Here is a 20,704-nt window from a genome sequence, read left to right as displayed (position 1 = left end):
ACATTAGGAAGCAACCATTCAATGTGGGTTGGGTTAACACAAGAATTTGGAGACACTTTTCACGAAGACACCAAATAACACAAGAATAGGCTTAGGTTACATCTCTATTTATAATAGAAAACCCTGGTACATAATTACAAAATTAACCTTGTCCTCTTTACCGGTATATTTATGAGCCATACCTTAAAAATCTCCACCTTGGCGAATATCCCGCCCCTTAGAAAACATTCAATATGGGTTGGGCATATACAATCTCAAACTCACTCAGTTTGGTTCTAGAGACATAGATGGAATGTCATTCAACCAAGATTTTTCCCTATCCCTCAGTGAATAAGGGAAGAGTTTCATTTTTTCTACATCTTCATGAACTCCTTATTGTTTGAAAGGAAAACAAACTTCAAGGAATGTCAGTAAGTGTTATTTGGTGTCTTCGTGAAAAGTGCCTCCAAATTGTATTATCGAGTTGGGCATATTGAATATAAATGGTTTCAAAAATTGTGTCACCTTCGGTTCATCTAAAATATGAATTAGATGTTCTCACATTGTCGTTGATATTTTGATTGTCTACGATAACTAGATTGTCATCGGTATTTTCCTTCTATAGTTTTTTGCTTTTTTTCTTTGTCAATGGAAAGTTTGTTCGATTTCTTATACATATGGAAATAGTTTTCCTATAGGATTCATTATGATCATGCACTATAGCAAGTCCTAAAAAGGAAAACAAGAGAACCACTTTAGGCGAAGTATAACGAAGATAAGTGAAAAAAAAATTAAAACAAAAATTGTGGCTGCTAATCCCTGAAAATGACGCCAAAAACTTGTTTTGTGTTTTAGGTGTCGTAATTTAGTGCTAGTATACACTATCAAGTTACAGTATTGATGTTATGATATTGCTACAATATTTAATACAAGTGCACATGTTATATGTCAAGTAATAAAGTTAATACACAAAGTGCATTAGATGTCAAACCCACAAAGAGAAAATGTTACGCTAGAATTGTTGAGGTAGACATAAAAAAGTTGTAGGTGTTTAAATTGTAACATCCTAAATATCGAGCTAGAGACCAAAGTGTAAGATTTTAAAATTTTGTGATTAAAGTAGATAAAATGAAAAGTTCAGGGACTTAATTGGAATTTCTTTATGTAGGATTGTTTAGAAAAAGATGGAAAGATAGAAGGACATAATGGTCATTAGACAAGGAAATGAATTAAAAATTCATTATACATGTATATAAAACACGTGGAGAAGAAGAAAAGGGGAAATCTAGAATTTTCTCTTTCTTTTTCTTCATCTTTTCTTCCTCCTCTCTATCGTGTCTTCATACCTAAGGTAAGGGATCTTTGACTTAGCTATTTCTTGAGTTTTTAAGTTAGTTTTTGGTCTTTGGGTGTTATATAAGCTTAAGGAAAGCTTAAGGTGGATTAAAGTTAATAGATGAGTGAATTAAAGATGAATTTGTAAAAAGGGTTTTTGAGTGAATTGATAAGAATTGATTAGATAAAAAAAATGTGAAGCTATATTTGACTTTTCATAAGCAAGAATAAGAATATTAAAGTGTTGGAAAAGAATTTAGGATGTGTTGATTAAATGGTATGATTTTTAGTTTCAAATGTTTTAATGGTGTTTTGGATGTTTATGTGTATTAAAGTGATGTAAGTTGGTTTTAATAAGTGTAGTTGAGTTTAAAGGCCTAAAAGGAGAGTAAAGTGGGAAACTTAGCTGATTTTTGGTAAATTTCGGGTTGAAATGAGTATGTTCTGGGAAAGGGGTATCGGTACTCGATAAACAATACCGGTACTTCACAGTAAAAATAGGTGAAAACTGAGTTTGGGTATCGATACTGGAAGAACAATATTAATACCATAAGATGAAATAGTATCAATACTGAAGGAGTAGTATCGACACTAAAGGTGTCAATACTAATGGATAAATATCGGTACCATTTTTTTAGAGATAAAATTCCAGAATGTAGAATGGGTATCGATACTAAAGTATAGTATCGATACCATAGTGAGGAAGTATCAGTACTAGGCCTGAGGTACCGATACTATTCAAAATGAAATTGTGAATTAAGTGTTTCTTTTAGCTTAAGTTATTGATGATTGATTAATAGTGATTTGAATTCCTATATTCATATCGATCGTATATTTGTGTAGATATCGAACGAAAGTAAGTTTCGGACAAATCGATGATATAAGATTGACCAAGAGAGAGATACAATTTTTTCTTTGACCAAATGAGGCTAAGGTGAGTGCATACTACTATATATATATTGTCTTATGGAAAGAAGACTTGCGATGAGTCTATTTCTGATAATTGATTAAAACAATGTTTGAAAGTTCATGAAATGATATGATGATATGTTTACATGAATATAAGCATAGTTTTGATTTTTTTACTACGTGAACATGCATTATTTATATTTCATGCTATGTGACATGATCTATGTCATTATATGAAAATGTGATATAAGTTATCGAAAATGATCTATGTGATTATTTGTCTATATGATATAAGCTTTGTGAAATGGTATAAATGATAAAGCCCAAAATGTATGTGATATGAGAGCTAAAGGTATAATTGGCATGCCAAGAGTCGAGAGTTCAACGCGGTCCTTCAGGACAATTCTACGTAGTCCTTCAGGATATTTCTACGCAGTCCTTCGGGACATTTCTATGTGGTCCTTCAGGACATTTCTACGTGGCACTTCGGTGCATATTCTACGTGGCACTTCGGCGCAATTTATATGAGCATTGGTGAATGCATTAGTGTACAACCTCAATGTACTCACATACCTTAAGTTCTCAATGATGTACATTGGACTATTAAAAGAATAACATAAATGACAGTGCATGATGATATATGTTCTTGTTTGGTGAAATGTATGACGGTTTTTGTACCTTATGATGTTTATAAAAGTTAAGAGTAAGATTAAATGTTTTAATGTTTTATTTATGCTTTATATGCCTCACTAAGTCAAAGACTTAGCTTGCGAGTGTTTCACACGTAGGTACAAAAAAAATGAAGATCAAAGCTAGGCAAGTCAGGACAACCTATTTTTCTCGAAAATCATATCAGAAATGAATTAAACCATATGTATTTTGTTATACTCAATTTTGTTGGCATGTAATTAAATGTTTGAATCGTATATGCTTTGATCAATTTTTTAAATAAACTTTATTGTATTTATGTAAATTATTAAGTTTATATTTTCAAATCGGGTTTGAACTTCTTTATTTACTTTTGATTAAGGGTTCTACTATTTTATACAAATAAAAGTTTAAATTTTCAACTATCTTTTAAAAGTAAATGATTTGAAAAGTCAATGTGACACCTCGGATTTGTACCCGGATTAGATACGAATTGAGGGTGTTATATTTAATGGTATCAGAACTATGGTTTAGCCGATTCTAGGCTTAAGTCGAAGCCAAATGTGTTTTAAAGAGTATACATGCTAACAAAAAGTGAAAATTTTTTGATGTGATAGTGTACGGAGTGTGTTATCTTGCTAATAGAGTTGAATTGTTATATCTTATTAGATGTCTGAACATGAAGGCTCCCGAAGTGAAGCGGGAGATGAAGGCCGTGAAGGTAGTAGCAATTCACCTGCCCTGGCTAGGAAAGGTGAAAAACAAGTACCTTGGGAGTGCCTGTGCAAGATCAGGGAGTGTTTTTTAGGACATTGGATGCTATTCTGACACGTTTCCAACTGCCTTCACCCTCAAATCCTAAGATGAATGTAGCGAAAGAGTTGAAAGGGTTAGGAGCTCCTAAATTTAAAGGTGAAGCTGAGGAAGGTCTTGTTGCTACGGACATTTGGCTTAATGATGTTAAGATCATGTTAGAGTGTCTCCACGGTTCTGAATTGGAGAAGTTAGATGGAGTGGTCTCGTTGTTATGAGGATAAGCTCGGTTATGGTGGACTAATCTCACTATGAGAATGTCAAGTGACTAAGTGACGTTGTCATTTTTTTAGAAGAGTTCAAGAATAAGTACATCGGTGATCAATTTATTAGGTAAATGAAGCAGGAATGTATGAGCTTGAAAAAAGGTAATCGCACCATGTATGAGTATGAGTACGAGTTCAATAAGCTGAGTAGATCTGCTGCTGAACTGGTTCCAACTAAAAAGGATGCATGTGATTGGTTTGTTGAGGGCTTGTGCCCCAGACTGAAAGAGTTGTTAATAGTTTTGAATTTTTCTTCATTTCAAGAAGTGGACAATCGTGCTAAAGCTCTAGAGAGAGCTTAGAATGAGAGGTATGGAGATGAGAAAGCTCAGATGTCCAAGATAACTGGTGCTTCTTCTAGCTCAGCACCATTAAAGAAATGTAGAGATTTTAGTTTTTGATCTCATACTAGATCCGAATCAGCTGCATCCTCTACCATAGGATCCAATCCGATGAGAGCTAAACAAACTCAATCAGTAGGGTTGGAGCTGGAAGGTCAAATAAAGTTCAATCAAGCTAATGTTAGCATTGTGGAAAGAATCATATCGAAGTATGTCGAGTGGTCTCCGGAGCTTGTTTTAGATGTGGAGACACTGGACATTTTATCCATGATTGTCCATTGATGATTGGTGAAGCTGCACAAACCAAGTGATCTACTACGGTATCTCAAAGAAGTAAATGAAGAGGTCGATGAAGGAATCAGTCTGAGTCATCCATTCAGCCTGAGATGCGTTTAACTACCCGGATATACAACATTAAGACTAATGAAGATCGCAATGATTCAGAGATCATTGTAGGTACTTTTTAATTATTTGATAAATTTATCTTGGTTTTGATTAACCCGGGATCAACTTATTCTTATATTAGTAGCAAATTGGTGAGAGAATTGAAAATCCAATTAGAAGCAATATGTAATGATGTGATAGTGACTAATCTATTAGGGCATAGTGCTCGGGTAAATCAGTTTTTTCGAGGGTGTCCCATAAGGATTCAGGGAATTTAATTCCCTGCTAATATGATAGAATTACCCTTTGACGAGTTTGAATTAATCTTAGGAATGTATTGGTTGTATCATTATCATGCCAACGTCAACTGTAGATTGAAGAGAGTAACTTTGATAAGTCCTGATGGATTAGAAGTGATTGTAAGCAGTGAAAGATTTAATCCGTTAGCTAATGTTATATCGGTGATATCGGCTAAGAAGTTATTGTCACAAAGATGTCCAGCTTTTATTGCCAATGTAATTGACACTCGAGTCAATGAGAAAAGACTAGAGGATATTCCGACAGTAAGAGAGTTTCCAGATATTTTTCCTGCTGAGTTGCCAGGATTACCTCCAGACAGGGAGGTCGAGTTTCAAATTGAAGTAATGCCTGGAAAAACACCAATTGCAATGGCTCCTTACCAAATGGCCTTGAAGGAACTGAGTGATTTAAAGACTCAGCTCACTTCCAAGAGTTGTTGGATAAAGGATTGATCAGACCTAGTGTGTCACCTTAGGGAGCTCCAGTGTTATTTGTAAAGAACAAAGATGGTTCAATATGTCTTTGTATCGATTATAGATAACTCAATAAGGTGACCATAAAGAACAAGTATCATCTCCCTAGAATTGATGATTTGTTTAGCCAGTTAAAAGGAGCTTCGGTATTTTCCAAGATCGATTTGCGTTCTCGATATCATCAATTGAAGATTCAAGAAAGAGATATTCCAAAGCTAGCATTTAGGACGAGATGTGATCATTATGAGTTCATCGTTATGCCATTTGGGTTTATTAATGCACCTGTTGCGTTTATGGACCCCTTATGAATAGAGCGTTTTAACACTATATCGATCAATTCATGGTCATCTTCATTGACGATATTATAGTGTATTCAAAGTCCAATGAAGAGCATGATGTGCACCTTATAGTAGTTCTTCAAATTCTATGATACAATAAGCTTTATGTCAAATTGTCTAAGTGTGAATTTTGGCTAACTGAAGTGGCATTCCTTGGACATGTGGTATCGGTAGAGGGGATTCGGGTAGATCCTCAGAAGATAAAAGTAGTATTAGATTGGGAAATTCCAAAGAATGTGTTAGAAGTTTAGAGTTTCCTAGGTCTCGTAGGGTATTATTGAAGGTTTGTCAACAACTTTTCAATGATATATTTGCCTTTAACCAAGCTATTAAGGAAAAATGTTTCTTTTGCTTGGACCACTGAATGTCAAAAGAGTTTTTCAATGTTGAAACAAATTTTAACAAAAGCTCCGGTATTTGTCCAATCATAATTTGGAAATGATTTTATGGTTTACAGTGATGCATCCCATAATGGCTTGGGATGTGTTTTGATACAAGAAGATAAAGTGGCGGCATATGCATCGAGATAATTGAAACTACACTAGAAGAACTATCTGACATATGATTTTGAGTTGGTTGCGGTAGTGTTCGCTCTGAAGATATGGTGTCACTACTTATATATTGAGTGTTGCTACCTCTACATAGATCATAAGAATTTAAAGTATCTGATGACTCAGAAATAGTTAAATTTGAGATAGCGAAGATGGATTGATCTTCAAATGTGGTAGTTGATGCTCTGAGTCGGAAAACATTCTCAGCTTTACGAGCCTTAGATGCAAGATTATCAATAAATGGAGATAGTGCATTATGTGCGAACTTAAAGCTTAAGCCGATGTTGCTAAATCCAATTCAAGATTTACAAGGTAAAGATGATAAGTGTTTGAAAGGAATGGAGCAAGTGAAAAAATAAGGGGATTAAAGATTTTGAAGTTAAGTATGATGGTAATCTGTATTATCGTAGAAGGCTTGTGATACATATAATAAAGAGTTAAAGAATGCCTTGTTATTAGAAGCTCATTATAGTCCATTGACTATGCACCTAGGCGGAAACAAGATGTACATGGATATCAAAAGTCGTTATTGGTGGCCAGGAATGAAAAGAAGTATCATTGAATTTGTGTCCAAGTGTTTAACATATCAGCAAGTCAAAGCTGAGCATCAGGTTTCTTCAGGATATCTACAACCAATCTCTATTCCTCAGTGGAAATGACAAAATGTTACGATGGATTTCGTAACGGGGATACCTTTGACTCCGAACAAAAGAGACTCAGTTTGGGTGATAGTTGATCGATTGACCAAGTCAGTACATTTCATTTCCGTTCGAGCTGACTTTTCTATGGATAAGTATGTTGAATTTTACATCAAAGAGATTATTCGACTTCATGGTGTGCCTGTTTTGATAGTGTCTGACCGAGATCCACGATTCACTTCAAGATTTTGGAAAGCTTTGCATTGAGCTTTAGAGACTCGATTGAACTTTAGTACAGTCTTTCACCTTCAGATAGATGGACAGTCTGAGCGGACAATCCAAATCCTGGAAGATATGTTAAAAGCATGTGTAATCGAGTTCAAAGGATCTTGGGAAAAGTATTTGTCACTTGTAGAATTTGCTTATAACAACAACTATCAATATAGAGTCAAGATGACTCCCTATTAAACTTTATACGAGAGGAAATGTCATACACCATTGAATTGGTATGAGCTTAAGGATCGGGACGTTCTTGGTCCTGACTTGATCAAGGAGGTAGAAGAGAAAGTTCAGGTAATTCAGCATAATCTTAAAGTGATATCTGATAGGTAAAAATCCTATGCGGATTTAAAGTATTGGAATAAGGTATTACGTTTTGGTCTGAAAGGAAAACTTAGCCCTAGATTTATTGGCCCATACGAGATCGTTAAGATAGTAGGACCAGTGGCATATTAGTTAGCTTTGCCACTGGAAATGGAGAAATTTCATAATGTTTTCTATGTTTACATGCTTATAAGATATAGATTTGATTCTTATCATATCATTGTGCCGAAAGATATTGAAGTTCAACCTGACCTAATCTACGAGGAAGAACCGGTGCAGATCTTGGCATATAAAGTTAAACAACTCAGGAATAAGACAATTCCATTGGTCAAAGTTTTGTGGAGGAATCATAAAGTAGAGGAAGCAACATGAGAATGTGATGATGATATGCATACACAATTTCCCCATCTCTTTGTGCTGTGAAAATTCGGGGATGAATTTTTTAAGGGGGAGATTTGTAACATCCCAAATATTGAGCAGTGACCAAAGTGTAAGATTTTAAAATTTCATGATTAAAATAGATAAATTGAAAAGTTCATGGATTTAATTGGAATTTCTTTGTGTAGGATTGTTTAGCAAAGATGGAAAGATGAAAGGTCATAATGGTCATTAGACAAGGAAAAGAATTAAAAATTCATTATAGATGTATATAAAACATGTGGAGAAGAAGAAAAAGGGAAATCTAAAATTCTCTCTTTTCTTCTTCATACTTTCTTCCTCCTCTCTACCGTGTCTTCATACCTAAGGCGAGGGATCTTTGACTTAGCTATTTATTGAGTTTTTAAGTTAGTTTTTGGTCTTTGGGTGTTATATAAGCTTAAGGAAAGCTTAAGGTGGATTAAAGTTAATAGATGATTGAATTAAAGATGAATTTGTAAAGAGGGTTTTTGAGTGAATTGATAAGAATTGGTTAGATAATAAAATTTGAAGATATATTTGACTTGTCATAAGCAAGAATAAGAAGATTAAAGTGTTGGAAAAGAATTTGGGATGTGTTGATTAAATGGTATGATTTTTAATGTCAAATGTTTTAATGGTGTTTTGGATGTTTAGGTGTATTAAAGTGATGTAAGTTGGTTTTAATAAGTGTAGTTGAGTTTAAAGGCCTAAAAGAAGAGTAAAGTGGGAAATTTAACTGAGTTTTGGTAAATTTCGGGTTGAAATGGGTAAGTTCTGGGCAAGGGGTATCGATATTCGATAAACAGTACCGATACTTCAAAGTAAAAATAGGTGAAAACTAGGTTTTGGTATCGATACTAGAAGAACATTATCGATACCATAAGATGAAATATTACGAATCAGAATAACAATATCGATACCGAAGGAGTAGTATCGATACTAAAGGTATTGATACTAATGGATAAGTATCAATACCATTTTTTTAGAGATGAAATTCTAGAATATAGAATGGGTATCGATACTAAAGTATAGTATCGATACCATAGTGAGGAAGTATCGGTACTAGGCCTGGGGTACAGATACTATTCAAAATGAAATTATGAATTAAGTGTTTCTTTTAGCATAAGTTATTTATGATTGATTAATAGTGATTCGAATTCTGATATTCATATCGATCGTATATTTGTGTAGATATCGAACGAAAGCAAGTTCCAGACGAATCGGCGATATAAGATTGACCAAGAGAGAGATAAGAGTTTTGCTTTGACTAAGTGAGGTTAAGGTGAGTGCATACTACTATATATATTGTCTTATGGAAAGAAGACTTGCGATGAGTCTATTTCTGATAATTGATTAAAACAATATTTGAAAGTTCATGAAATGATATGATGATATGTTTACATGAATATGAGCATAGTTTTGATTCTATTACTAATTGAACATGCATTGTTTATAGAACATGCATTGTTTATATTTCATGCTATGTGATATGATCAATGTGATTATTTGAAAATGTGATATAAGCTATGTGACATGATATATGTGATTATTTGTCTATGTGATATAAGCTATGTGAAATGGTATAAATGATAAAGTCCAAAAGTATGTGATATGAGTGCTAAATGTATAATTGGCATGCCGAGAGTCGAGGGTTCTACGCGGTCCTTCGGGACATTTCTATGCGGTCCTTCGGGACATTTTTATGTGGTCCTTCGGGACATTTCTATGTGGTCCTTCAGGACATTTCTACGTGGCACTTCGATGCATATTCTACGTGGTACTTCGGTGCAATTTATATGAGCAGTGGTGACTACATTAGTGTACAACCTCAATGCACTCACATGACTTAAGTTCTCAATGATGTACATTGGGCTATTAAAATAATAACATAAATAATAGTGCATGATGTTATATGTTATTGTTTGGTGAAATGTATGATGGTTTCTGTACCCTATGATGTTTATAAAAGTTAAGAGTAAAATTAAATGTTTTATTTATACATTATATGCCTCACTAAGTCAAAGATTTAGCGTGTGAGTGTTTCACACGTAGGTACAAAGAAGAAAGAATATCAAAGCTAGGCAAGTCATGACAACCTATCTTTCCCGAAAATTATATCAGAAACGAATTGAACCGTATGTATTTTGTTATACTCAATTTTGTTGGCATTTAATTAAATGTTTGAATTGTATATACTCTGATCCGTTTTATAAATAAAATTTATTGTATTTATGTAAATTATTAAGTTTATATTTTCAAATCGGGTTTAAACTTCTTTATTTACTTTTGATTATGGGTTCCACCATTTTTATACAAATAAAAGTTTAATTTTTGAACTATCTTTTAAAAGTAAACGATTTGAAAAGTCAATGTGACACCTTAGATTTATATTCGGGTTGGATACGGATTGGGGGTGTTACATAAATGATAAATTAATAACAAGGAAAGAACGGATAAAATCAAAATGGTGAAGTTAGTCAGTGTAGTAGCATTCAAGAGAGCAATAGACCAATGGTTTAACATATGCATATGTTATCTTGTAGTTCGCATTACGATTATGTTGTAGCAATGTTATTATGAAAAATTCAATGATTAACAATACTTAATTAATGAGAATCAATTTTCACTAATTCTATTAATCAAATAATTAACAAAGCATCAACTATTGACAGTATACATTTCTATATGCTAGCATACTTTCACAAATACCAATGCTGCAAAAAAGTATCATGAAATTTTAATAACTTTCAATTCTAAAAATCATCAAAATCAAAATATCATGCATTAAAGAATACTTCATTTTTAAAATTATTCCAATAAAGCTACAACTCATAAAAACATCATTTAAACATAAATCATAAACATGAATATTTCATCAAACATATTACATTCAAATCCAAATAACGTCCAAAATAATAAACATTCAAACGTTCTAATCGTCATTTCTCTTTTTTCAAAACAAGAAATGAAAAGATAAGTTGAATCCCACTTGATCGCCACTGCTACATGAAAATACTCCCCATCTATTGTTATACTCCTTACGACGGATTTAGGGCTATGGATGGAAGGTATTTTTGGATTAAAAATAATTGGAGAATATGATGAAGGTATGAAAGTGTTGATCTTTACTCCCTTTTATATGCTAGCGAAGTCAATCATTCCCCCAATGGGAAAAATCTACATGTTTACAGATATTTTGGCCTCCTTGATAGTTGTCATTCCAACTGTCTTTCTTCCAAAAAATTCCATAGTCGCTCGTTGACTCAGTAGTTGCTGCCAGTTCTGCTCAGTGATTCGGTGTAGCATCACCTATAACATGGAACAATGTCACAATATTAGCGTACCATATTTCATCCACCAACTAACTCTCATAATACAAATGACACAAAATATGATAAAATAAACCTAAAATGATCCTTATATAATCCTAATTATGCTAAAGTTCAAGCTTAACCTAGGCAAAAAGTTCCTAAATGATAACTCTTTTAGAGTGTTATCACGCCCTCAAACCTAAATGTTTTCTCAGCCTCAAGCAACAACATGCATAGTGCAACTAATCTAAACAATAATTCTGCAAGATAATATCATCAAACAAAATCATAATTTAATTTTCTATTTCAATCCTTATAAGGGCATTGTTGCAACAGTAATTACAACATCAATATGATCTCAAATTAGGGAATGTAATGACAACTTATTAAAATTAAAATCCAAAGAGTATAGTAGTGTGTAGGCTAGATGTATCAAATCAATACTTATGCAATGCCCCAAAATATTTAATTATGGACTTTATTGAAAGGATTTAAGATTTTAGAATTTATTTGAGTAATTTATAAAAGATAAGAATAGTTTGGGAATAATAATTAAAGCTAAATTACAGTAATGGAGGAATAAAAGGACATTTTAATCAAATGGGAATTAGATGAATTTTAAATTCAATTTTTTAAAGTATTAAAGTATAGAGTAGGGAAAAATGTGAGAAAAACTTGTTCAACTCCATTTCTTCTTCTTCTTCTCGTGCTTAACTTGTTCAACTCCATTTCTTCTTGATGCTATTTTAACATGATTTCAACATTCTCTGCCTCACCATGCTCCTCCAGTACCGTGAATGTTAATCCAAAAGGAGTTAAGAAGTTTGAGAGCTCTTGAGTTTAGGGAAGAAGAAAGTGAAGGCCCGATTAACGCAGACTTATGGTTGAATGTCATTAAGGCAATGTTGGAAAGTTTACAGTGCTCTGATCATGAGAAATTAGGTGGAGTTGTTTCATTACTCAGAGGATCGGCTCGGGTATGGTGGATAAACACGACAATGTATGCGTCGCCCGAGCAGGTGAACTGGCAGTTCTTCCAACAGGAGTTCAAAAATAAGTATATTGGGGAATAGTTCATGAGATCGATGTTACTGAAGTTTTTAGCTTAAAACAAGAGGATCGAGCGATGCATGAATACGAGGCTGAATATAATAAACTCATATGGTATGCTACAGAAGTTGTTCCAAATGATAAAGCTCGCTAAGATTGGTTCATTGAGGGTTTGAGGCTGAAGTAAAAGAAAATGATGTTGGGATTAAATCTGTCTAGCCTATAAGAAGTAATAAATAGAGCAAAGGCGATTAAAAGGGCTTAAAAGGAGACTCTAGTGGTAGAACAGAGTATGCAGACAGGAAAAAGAATCGGAATGCCTTCATCTGTACAGTATGCAAAAAAGGGCCAAGGGCTCAGGGACTCAATTCACCATTAGGACTGATCATTCTGCTGCTTCACGAAAAACTAAACAGTCCCAATCCTATGCTACTAGCTCGGGTAGAGCTCAAGGAGAGAAACCTCAATGTCAGACATGCGACAAGTTATATAGAGGAGTATGTAGGTTGATTTTTTGTGCTTGTTTCAATTTGGTGAAGAGGGTCACTTTGCTCAAAATTACCCTAAGAAATATGGTGGCAGGTCAGTACAATCTAAGAGATCAGTAGTAGTACCTAATAGAAGCAGAGGGAGAAGATCTGGTGATCAAACTGAGGTTGGTCAAAAACAAGAAACTCAGGGAGTGGCTTAAGTATATAATATTAAGACTAATGATGATCGGAATGATCTGGAGATTAGAACAGGTACATTTCACCTTTTTGATGAGCCTATTTTTGTTCTAGTAAATCCTGGTTCTTCACATTCATATATTAGTACCAAACTGATTAGAGCTAGAGGTATTCCTTTAGAACCAATTGCTAGTAAAATGATAGCGATAAATCCTATGGGTCAAAGTGCAAGGGTAACTAAGGTGTGTAGGAAATGTCCAATTAAGATTCAAGGGGTAGTATTCTTGGCAAATTTGATGGAGTTACCCTTTGATGAATTCGAAATCATCTTGGGCATGGATTGGTTATCTCCACATCATGGATGGGTAGATTGTCATCAGAAACGATTATTCTTAAAGGATGCGGAAGGCTCTGAAATTGTGGTGATAGGGGATAAGTCACAATCCATGTCAAATGTGATATCAGCTATGACCGCAAAGAAAATGATTTCAAAAGGATGCGTTGCTTTTCTTGCTAGCGTAATACACACTCGATTATCAGGTGTGTGACTGCATGATATTTCCACAGTCAGGGAGTTTCCATAAGTTTTTCCTGATGAGTTACCGGGCTTACCTCCAGATCGTGAAGAAGATTTTAGAATAGAGGTTTATCCGAGTACTGAACCTATTTCTATGGATCTGTATCGGATGTCTTCAACTGAGTTAAGGGTACTAAAGGCTCAGTTACAGGAATTACTCGAGAAAAGATTTATCCGACCTAGTGTCTCTCCGTGGGGAGCTCCTGTGCTATTTGTGAAAAAGAAAGGCGGGTTCATATGGTTGTGTATTGACTATCGTCAACTAAATAAAGTAACAATAAAGAACAATTATCCTCTTCCGATGATTAATGATATATTTGACCAATTGAAAGGCGCAATAGTGTTCTCTAAGATAGATCTAAGGTCAGGGTACCATCAATTAAGGATCAAAAAGGAGGATATTTCCAAGACGACTTTTCGAACTAGGTATGGACATTATGAATTTGTAGTAATGCCGTTTGGATTAATAAATGCTCATGTTGCATTTATAGATTTAATGAACATAATTTTCCAACCATACTTGGATCATTTTGTGGTAGTGTTTATAGATGATATCCTGGTTTATTCCAAGTCAAAGGAGGATCATGATGCTCATCTTAGAGTGGTCCTTTAGATACTTCGTGATAAGAAGTTATATGCTAAACTGTCCAAATACAAATTTTGGTTGTCTGAGATTTCCTTTCTTGGTCATATAATGTCGGTAGAAGGTATTAGAGTGGACCCTAAGAAGATTCAAGCCATAGTAGATTGGCATTCTCCCAAGAATATTACGGAAGTTCAGAGTTTCTTAGAGCTTACGGGTTATTACAGACGATTTGTGAAGAATTTTTCAATGTTATCTCTGCCGCTAACTACGCTTTTGCGAAAGGATGTGCCATTTGTTTGGACTGAGAAGTGCCAAGAAAGCTTTGAGAAGTTAAAGAGAATTGTAACTGAGGCTCCAGTGCTTGTGCAACCTGAGTCGGGTAAAGAATATGTCGTGTATAGTATTGCCTCCTATAATGGGTTGGGTTGTGTGCTGATGAAAGAATGGAAGGTTGTGGTTTATGCCTCCAAACAATTGAAGACTCACAAGCGAAATTACCCGATGCATGATTTAGAATTGGCTGCAGTGGTGTTTGCTTTAAAACCTGGCGCCATTATTTGTACGGTGAGCGTTGTCGTGTGTACACAGATCATAAAAGTCTAAAATATTTGCTGACTCAAAAAGAATGAATTTAAGGCAGATAAGATGGATAGAGCTTTTGAAATATTATGATTTGATTATCGACTACCATCCTGGAAAAGCTAATGTGGTAGCGGATGCACTCAGTCGCAAAACTTTTGCAACTTTGAGAACTTTGGACGCACGTATGTTCGTGGATGGAGATGGTGTTGTGATTGCAGAATTAAATTTAAAATTGATGTTGTTGGACCGAGTAATAGAACTGCAAGGGAGAGATAAAAAGTGTTTGATGAAATTGGCGTTGATTGAAAAAAAGATAACAAAGATTTTGAAAGAAAAGATGATAGATGTCTATATTATCGGGGAAGGCTTTATATTCCCGATGATGAGGATATGAGGAGAGATATTCTTTACGAAGCCCAGTATAGCCCTTTGACTATGCACCCAGGCGGGAATAAGATGTATCAAGATTTAAAAAGTCGTTACTGGTGGCCTGATATGAAAAGAGTTGTCACAGAGTTTGTTGCCAAATGTTTGACATGTCAGCAAGTAAAAGATGAACATCAAGTGTTATCCGGGTTACTGCAGCCTATATCTATTCCTGAGTGGAAATGGGAGCGAGTCACGATGGATTTTGTTTCAGGGCTATCATTGTCACCAGGTAAAAAGAACTCGATCTGGGTAATTGTAGACAGGTTGACCACAATGTCTCATTTCATTCCAGTTCGAGTAGGCTACTCAATGAATAAGTATGCAGAGCTGTATATAAAGGAGGTAGTTAGACTTCACGGAGTTCTAATTTTGATAGTGTCCGATCGAGACCCCAAGTTTACTTCAAGATTTTGGAAGTCTTCGCATGAAGCATTGGATACTTGATTAAATTTTAGTACAGCTTTTCATCCCCAAACAGATGGGCAGTCAGAGAGATCTATTCAGATACTGGAGGATATGCTTAGGGCATGTGTGATTGAATTTAAGGGATCTTGGGAAAAATATATGCCTTTAGCAGAATTTGTGTATAATAATAGTTATCAATCTAGTATTAAGATGGTCCCGTATGAAGCTCTATAAGAGAGAAAATACAAAAAACCCTTAAATTGGTTTGAATTAAAAGATCGGGAATTGGTTAGTCCAGATTTGATGAAAGATATGGAAGATAAATTAAAGATTATTCAGAGTAATCTAAAGATAGCCTCAGATCGACAGAAGTCTTATGCAAATTTAAAAAGAAAAGAAATAGAATACCAGGAGGAAGATAAAGTATTTTTAAAAGTATCGCCTTAGAAAAAGGTATTACGATTTAGGCAAAAAGTAAAGCTAAGTCCAAGGTTTATTGGACCGTATGAGATATTAAAAAGGATTGGACCCGTGGCTTATCAATTAGCTCTGCCTCCAGATATGGACAAGATCCACAATGTTTTCCATATATCGATGCTTAGGAGATACAGATCAGATCCTTCACATATTATCACTCTTGGAGAGATAGAAATCTGACCAGATTTGATGTATGAAGAAGAACAGGTACGAATTTTGGCGAAAGAAACTAAGGAATTGCGTAGTAAAAGGATTCTGTTAGTCAAAGTACTTTGGTAGAACCATAAGGTTGAATTAGGGACTTTATTGAAAGGATTTAAGAATTTAGAATTTATTTGAGTAATTTATAAAAGTTAAGAATGATTTGGGAATAATAATTAAATCTAAATTGTAGTAATGGAGGAATAAAGGGACATTTTAGTCAAATGGGAATTAGACGAATTTTAAATTCAATTTTTTAAGGTATTAAAGTATATAGTAAGGAAAAAGGGGAGAAAAACTTGATCAACTCCATTTCTTCTTCTTCTTCCCGTTCTTAACTTTCCTCCATAACTCAAAGGTGAGTTTCTAATTTATTGGTTTACTCTTTTGTTTTTGTTGGGGTTTTGATGCATTGAGTATACTAGAAGTTTATGGAAGGATAAAAGGGGATCAAAACTAAGTTATGAATGAAATATTAGAGATTGAACAAAATTGGTTTTTCAGGGATAGTTAAAATATGAATGTTTATGGATGTTTATTGGTAAATTTGACTTGTCAAAAAGATATATAAGAGATTAGAAGACTTGGTTTTGATTAAAAACATATTAGAAAAGGTGGTTTGATTCTTAGAATAGAATGTTCTTGAATGGTTTTAGATGTTCTAAGAGACTTAATGAAGGAAAGTTAGTAAGGTTAAGTAGATGAGTGTTATATGGTATTGTTAGGGGTAAAGGAGATGAAAATTGCCCAAAGATGAGTAATTTTAGAGTGGAAACTGGAAAATCTGGATAGGGGTATCGGTACCCCTATGGAACAGTACAAATACCCTAGGCAAGAATTAGGCAAAATTATATAAGAGGTATTGATACTGATTCAACCCATATCGGTACCCAAGCAATGAGGTATCGATACCATGGTAAGGGTATCGATACCAGTTAATTTTGAATCTAATTTGGGTATCGATACCTAGAGGGGGTATCGGTACCATAGCTTAGGGGTATCGATACCATGATGAGGGTATCGATACCAAGTTTACTTCGAAGCTAATTTTGGTATTGATACATGAACGGGGTATCGATACCCTAATAGGGTAGTATCAATACCATAAGTAGGGGTATCGATACGTAAAGGCCAGAAATGTTAAGTTAGGGCTGATAATGTCATAGGAAATTGAAAATAAATATTTTGATTAATGTTAAGTTATAATTGTTAGGAAACATACTAACAATTGACATTACGCATGTATTTAATGAATGTGGGACAGATCAAAATCAAGCTCCCGAGTCGAGTAAGGCCAAAGGCAAGGGTCAAGTTCCAGAGTAATCATCTTCCCAGTTTGAATATTTTAGCAAGTCGAATCAAGTGAGTTCATTTAATTATGTATGTATATACTATAGTAGTCATGATATTATGATTTATTGATGTATGTATATTAAATTACCAAAGGGCACTTTGTGTGCTAAAATGGTAAGGAAATCATAATATATGTATGAATTTCCAGATAGGGCACTTTGTGTGCTAAAATGGTAAGGAAATCATACTATGTGTATGAATTTCCAGTAGGGCACTTCGTGTGCTAAAATGGTAAGGAAATCATAATGTGTATGAATTTCCATATAGGGCACTTTGTGTGCTAAAATGGTAAGGAAATCATACAAAGGGTATGAATTTCCAGATAGGACACTTTGTGTGCTAAAATGGCAAGGAAATCATACTATGTGTAAGAATTTCCAGATAGGGCATTTTGTGTGCTAAAAGAGTAAGGAAATCATACTAAGTGTATGAATTTCCAGATAGGGCACTCTGTGTGCTAAATTGATAAGGAATTCATATTGTTTGTATGAAATTCCAATTGAATTTATAGATGCTAGTAATGTTTGAAAAAATGAGGTTAAAAGCATCAGTGATACAAATTATAGACTTACTTATTGTATTTAAAGATTCTTTGGAGTGAGAAGTATAATCAAATATCTTGTGATTAGAACTTTACTTTTGATTAGTCATGCCTAACTATGTAATACGTAACGTGTGCTCATTTCACGTGTAGGTTAAATACAGCTAAGTAAGGAGATCTTTTGGACATCCAGTCAGAGTTGCCTCATCGGTAACCGTATGACACACCTGTCTACTTTTTGTTATAATTTAGTTGGCATGTAATAGGGTTTAGTAACGTGTGATCATTTCACGTGTAGGTTAAATATAGCTAAGTAAGGAGATCTTTTGGACATCCAGTCAGAGTCGCCTCATCGGTAACCGTATGACACACCTGTCTACTTTTTGTTATATTTTAGTTGGCATGTAATAGGGTTTAGTAAAAACACTCTGATAAGTATTTTGATTAAACGGTTGTATAATGATGAAGTGTTTAAATATCTCTTTTGTTGTTTATTTAAGTTAAGATATGTTTTGTTGTATGTAAGTTAAATGTTTTTATAAAAATTAAACAAAATTTTACGTGTTTTCGTATTAGGAACATTAATATTAGTAATATGACATTTGTGCCTCGTATACGTATGGGTATACGGGAGATGGGTGTTACAACTTAGTTATATTAGACAAAATTGTCCAAACTCACTTATTGATGTTCAATGTTGTAGTTACCTTCCTATCCTATAACTAATGTTGGAGGTAGTTGCAGGCCACTCCAGTTTATTCGATTTTTCTTTTCCATATACATTGTTAAAGCCAGTTTGAGGTGCCTTTAGCAAATTGGAACAATTTACAAGTTTTTTTTACTATATCCAGTTTCGGGCACCTATAGTTTTATCCTAAAAAAATATTCTATAATTACTATAGCATCTAGTAAAGATGTGAGATTTAAAGTTCAATAATTTCTAATGTCTCTAAGTATTGATAACATACACCTATAGAGTAAAAGGGTTTCTATGGATCCTAATTCTAACAACTATCTACAACATTCTCATGGCATTTCACAGTTTAAATGCTCATCATAGGGTATCAGTAAAATTCCACTAAAAACATCATTAATATAATAATATATAAGAATACAACAGTATATATACAAGTCCCAAATGCTTTAAACAGAATGCACTAAACAAAATGCATATTAATACAAACAATATACAAAACAGAATGCAAAACAACATGAAGCAACTAGATTAACTTAATCTACTACATGACACAATATAAACAACACAACCGAACAACATAAGGGCGGAGCTCCCTTAGGGCCCAAAGGAGCCAGCGCCCCTATAAAATTATTTTATGTTCGATAGATTTTGAATTCATAGTCGCTCGGTGACTCAGTAGTTAGTTTAAATACCTAATAAGTCATTGTAATTTTCTTAAAACGTTTAATATTTGGCCCATGTCTATATCTAATCCTGGCTCCGTCCCTGGAACAACTCCCCTCAACCTAAGGGTTGTATTGACCTCAATGCATGCAAAAACAACAATAAAAATATAAAATAAACTAAATGGGAGGGAGAAAACAATACCCCTATTGTGGTTTCCTTGGTTTTTTCCTTAGGCTGGTCAGAGTTGGGCGGGTCTTCTTGGTTGTAGTTTTGGCCTTCATCGTTGGCTTTTACTTTTTGTATGTTGGTGTTGACGAGACAATAGCCACAATAGCAGAAGAAACTGGGGTTACTAATGTTGTAACTACAGCCATCACCTTTGGTGCAGATGCAGGTGTTTACACCTTAGTCTCGTCTAATATTCCTTTAGTGTCACCAACTGAAGTAGCAATAGCTTCCTTAGGAAAGCTCTCTATAACTCCCTTCTCAATATCATCAATATATTTGATAATTTAGCAACCACAAGGTCTACTTCTTCTGCATCAGCAGTAGCACGAGCAGCCTTATCATCATTTAAGTTGAGTAGTCATCGAGTTTCAACATCCTTGTTCAAGTCTTCCTTTTCCAAGATTTGGTCTTGCACTTACTGGCTAGTGACCTCCTCGTCATTAAAGTAAATCGTAGTTAATATTCTCATGGATTTGATCATTGACATATTTTCTTATGGATTTATTATGTTGTAATTATTATTTAACAATGTTTTTTAGCTAACATATTTGGTCGGTTGGCTAAGTTGTTTATCTTTGTCCCTTTATATATTTTTAGACCATGAATTGTATACTCATTAAGAATACTCCATTTCCTTCCCCTAGAATCCCCTTTTCCCTTCTCTAAATAGGATTAAGATTATATTTAGAATTTATAAGGGAAAACAATGAGTTTTTTTTAATTTTAATAATGATTTATATAGTTGCAGTTATTGAAGAAATAATAGGCTGTCTAAATAATTAACACTTCAGATAATTTATGATTATTTAGAGACAAACTTTAAGCTTGAGATTGTTGGGCATAAATGAATTCAACATGTCTTACTTATATCTAATTTGTTTAATAAATGAATTTAAAAATTTTATTTAAATTTATTTAGTTAACTTAATAAATAAATATAATTATAACCATTCCTT

The 20,704-nt window shown here is 34.0% G+C and overlaps 1 pseudogene; it reads left to right on the top strand.

Moving 5' to 3' along the window:
* The first annotated feature begins 14,277 nt into the window (after nucleotides 1–14,277).
* LOC120193204 overlaps nucleotides 14,278–20,704 on the top strand; it is a 55,886-nt pseudogene continuing 49,459 nt past the window's right edge.

Source organism: Hibiscus syriacus, unplaced genomic scaffold (assembly GCF_006381635.1).
Source record: "Hibiscus syriacus cultivar Baekdansim isolate YM2019G1 unplaced genomic scaffold, ASM638163v2 tig00116989_pilon, whole genome shotgun sequence".
NCBI classification, from domain to species: domain Eukaryota; kingdom Viridiplantae; phylum Streptophyta; class Magnoliopsida; order Malvales; family Malvaceae; genus Hibiscus; species Hibiscus syriacus.
This window is presented reverse-complemented; position numbering and strand designations above follow the sequence as displayed.